Source organism: Meles meles, chromosome 9, assembly GCF_922984935.1.
Source record: "Meles meles chromosome 9, mMelMel3.1 paternal haplotype, whole genome shotgun sequence".
Taxonomy (NCBI): Eukaryota; Metazoa; Chordata; class Mammalia; order Carnivora; family Mustelidae; genus Meles; species Meles meles.
Genome location: NC_060074.1, coordinates 107,817,583 through 107,821,745, shown reverse-complemented (window position 1 = coordinate 107,821,745; position 4,163 = coordinate 107,817,583). Strand labels below are relative to the sequence as shown.

At 36.0% G+C, this 4,163-nt stretch overlaps 1 pseudogene; it reads right to left on the bottom strand.

Annotated features, from left to right (window-relative positions):
- Positions 1 to 772: 772 nt before the first annotated feature.
- On the bottom strand, positions 773 to 2,848 carry LOC123950451 (annotated as a pseudogene).
- Positions 2,849 to 4,163: the final 1,315 nt, after the last annotated feature.

Here is a 4,163-nt window from a genome sequence, read left to right as displayed (position 1 = left end):
AGTCCATATACATAATAATATAAGATATAAGACGGGAACAACTGGTTTTCTTTTAAGAACCTTCTATTGTTTAGGGAAAAAATAAAGGTGGTGATTAACTTCGGAATTTGATGAACTACATATAATTGTTAAAATGAATTACAGCTCATAATTTACAAATTAGCAGAATATAAGAAATGGAATCATGAAAATTTACAATAAAAAGAAAGGAAGTGTACATATGAATTTATATTTCAACATATTAGTATGCATATTAAATGTTAGAAGGAAAAGAGATATTTGTGTGACTCAAAAAGGCAAACAAAGCCAAATAATTATGGTGACATATGCAAAAGAAACCCCAAAATTAAGAGGAATGTTGTGGGAAGTTATATACAAGTATTAACCACTTGAACATAGTATAGCTGTAGAAGTTTACCAATAAAAAACAAAGAATTTAGACATCACTAAGAGATAAAGGTGATCACCAACTTATAATAAAAATGTTATTGCAACTCTAAACTTTTGTACATTTGGTAATATAGCCTCAAATATGAAACAAAAAGGAAAAAGCAAATTTATTTATTTATTTATTTTGATAACTGATCTTATTTATTTGTCACTATTAGAAAAACTCATTTTTAACTGGACTCTGACTTAGAGGTAGATGTTCTCAGAAAAGACAGCCTTTATCTGCTGGCAATCTGTTCCTGGATTTTTCTTTGGCCTCCTTCCTTTTCTTGGCCAAAAATTTAGCATAATCTACAGCCTTTTCCTTATTTTTCTTAGTTTGTTATTTCTTCAAAGCAATACGCCGACATCTGTGTTGGAAGACACATGGAGTAACAAGATGCTGAATCACAGACACTTTAGTTCTAGGTTTCTTGTCATCTTTGTTTAGGGGCTTTCTCACAACAAACTGGTGGACGCCATCTTCTTTAAATGTGGACCTTCAACTCTATGGTCACATAATCTTCGACAAAACAGGAAAAAATATACAGTGAAAAAAGGACAGTCTCTTCAATAAATGGTGCTGGGAAAATTGGTCAGCTATGTGTAGAAGAATGAAACTCGACCTTTCTCTTACACCATATACAAAGATAAACTGAAAATGGATAAAAGACCTCAACGTGAGGCAGGAGTGCATCAGAATACCAGAGGAGAACATAGGCAGTAACCTCTTAAACATCAGCCACAGCAACTTCTTTCAAGATATGTCTCCAAAGGCAAAGGAAACAAAAGTGAAAATGAATTTTTGCGACTTCATCAAGATCAAAAGCTTTTGTACAGCAAAGGAAATAGTCAACAAAACAAAAAGGCAACCCATGGAAAGGGAGAAGACATTTGCAATTGTCAGTATAGACAAAAGGCTGATATCCAGGATCTATAAAGAACTTCTCAAACTGAACACACACAAAACAGATAACCACATCCAAAAAATGGCCAGGAGACATAAACAGACACTTCTCCAATGAAAACATACAAATGGCTAACAGACATTTCATAACATGAAAAAATGTTGATCATCACTATCCATCAGAGAGATTCAAATCAAAACCACATGGAGATACGACTTTACACCAATTAGATTGGCCAAAATCAACAAGACAGGAAACAACGTGTGTTGGAGAGGATGTGGAAAAAGGGGAACCCTCTTACACTGTTGGTGGGAATGCAAGTTGGTGTAGCCACTTTGGAGAACAGTATGGAGATTCCTGAAGAAATTAAGAATAGAGCTTCCCTATGACCCTGCAGTTGCACTACTGGGTATTTATCCAAAAGATACAGATGTAGTGAAAAGAAGGGCCATCTGTAACCCAGTGTTCATAGCAGCAATTGCCACGATCGCCAAACTGTGGAAAGAACCAAGATGCCCTTCAACGGATGAACGGATAAGGAAGATGTGGTCTATATATACTATAGAGTATTATGCCTCCATCAGAAAGGATGAATACCCAACTTTTGTATCAACATGATGGGACTGGAAAAATTATGCTGAGTGAAATAAGTCAAACAGAGAGAGTCAATTATCATATGGTTTCACTTATTTGTGGAGCATAAGAAATAACACAAAGGACATGGGGAGATGGAGAGGAGAAGGGAGTTGGGGTAAATTGGAGGGAGAGATGAACCATGAGAGACTATGGACTCTGAAAAACAATCTGAGGGTTTTGGAGGGGAGGGGCTTGGGGGGTTGGGCGACCCTGGTGGTGGGTATTATGGAGGGCACATATTGCATGGAGCACTGGGTGTGGTACATAAACAATGAATTCTGGAACACTGAAAATAAATTTTAAAAATTATTAATTTAAAAAGAGAGAGAGAGAGAGACTGAAAAGTTTGCAGATTCTGCTGGCTATTTTCGGTCCCAGGCGATGAGGCACAGTAGTATCAGTGAGTCCAGGTATATCCTTCTCCCCTTTTTTCACAATGACCATGTTGAGAACACTGAGATTGGCATCCACCATGCAATCCCAAAGAGATTTGTACTTTCTCTCTTCAGTCCTCCTTGGTCTATAGCAGGAACACACCTTAGTCAGCAGCAGGGCAACAGAGCCATGGGTCAAGACATCCTGCATCATGGGGAAACCTTGTTTGTCATCACCACCACTGATTAGGACCACATAACCCTTCCACCCAGAACATCAGCAGCAACTTCTGTGGCCATAGGCTTCTCATAAAAGGTACAAAGTTTGCATTCATCATCCACTTCAATGAGTTTCTGGCAACCAGTAGCTGGGATAGAGATGTCAGTTTCATCCTCAAGCAACCTACTCCCTCCGAGGTACCACAAAAAGGAGCTGTAAATATACTTATCATCAGAGCTGAAGATTTCAATTACCCTTTGTTCATAAAAAATATACCTCATTGGGGCGCCTGGGTGGCTCAGTGGGTTAAGCCGCTGCCTTCGGCTCAGGTCATGATCTCAGGGTCCTGGGATCGAGTCCCGCATCAGGCTCTCTGCTCGGCAGGGAGCCTGCTTCCCTCTCACTCTCTTCTGCCTGCCTCTCTGCCTACTTGTGATCTCTCTCTGTCAAATAAATAAATAAAATCTTTAAAAAAAAAAAATATATATATATATATATATACCTCATTTTCCAAAAAAAAAAAAAAAAAAGTAAACTAGATGACAATTGACAGCTTCCCAAGATTTATGACAATTCTGCACAAATTTCAAACCTTTGTAATGGGCCACCTGGGCGAGTCAGTTGGTGAAGTCTGCAACTCTTGGTTTCAGTTCAGGTCTCAATCTCAGGGACATGGGTTGGAACGCCGTGTTCTGTGCCATGTTTGGCAGGGAGTCTGCTTGAGATTCTTTCTCTCCCTCTCCTTCTGCCCTCATCCCCCCTCTGTAAAAGAAGAAAGAAAGAAAATAAAAAATATAATTTTTAGAAATAGATTATATTCTTAGATAACAAAATGTAAATTGAAATTTCTGTATATGTTTGGAAAGCTCAAAACACACTGGACCATAACTTACTATGGATATCTGATAATTTTTTGAGCTTGAAAGTATACTTCTAACTTTAGGATTTTGACATTTCAGAACTTTTATTGAGATAAAAGAAAGACTGGAAATCAATGCAGGGAAAATTGAATTTTTTTCAAAAAAATGGAAAAATAACACATCATGAAAAAGAAAGTAGAAACAAAGAGAAAATAAAGAAATTGAAAATAAGTATTAAATACATTCAGGAAATTCAAAGCTGGTTCTTAAAAGAAACTTACAAAACTCTGGCAGGATTGTTCAAAAATAAAAATAAACTGAGATAAACAGTATTAGAAATTAAAAACTAGCAATCTTTAGTGCTTTTTTAGCAGCATATATTCTAAGGATGTCACTGTTTAAAGAAAAAGATTTATTAAAACATTGTGCAAAAAATTAAAAACAGGAGAAATGGACAATTTTATAGAATAATATCAAGGACCAGAATTAGTCAAGAATATATTGAAATTATAAGTTATTCTATTGCTAAATAAAGTGATTTCTATAAAATATATTAGGAATAGGTATTTTTATAGGGAAGTCTTATAACATGTTCAAGCAGGAGATACAAATTTTAACCAAACTATTTGCTTGATTGTGGCAAATACACATAACATATTATTTACTATCTTACCTACATTTCAGTATACAGTGTCTTAAAATATAAGACATTATGATCAATATGGCTTATTCAAAA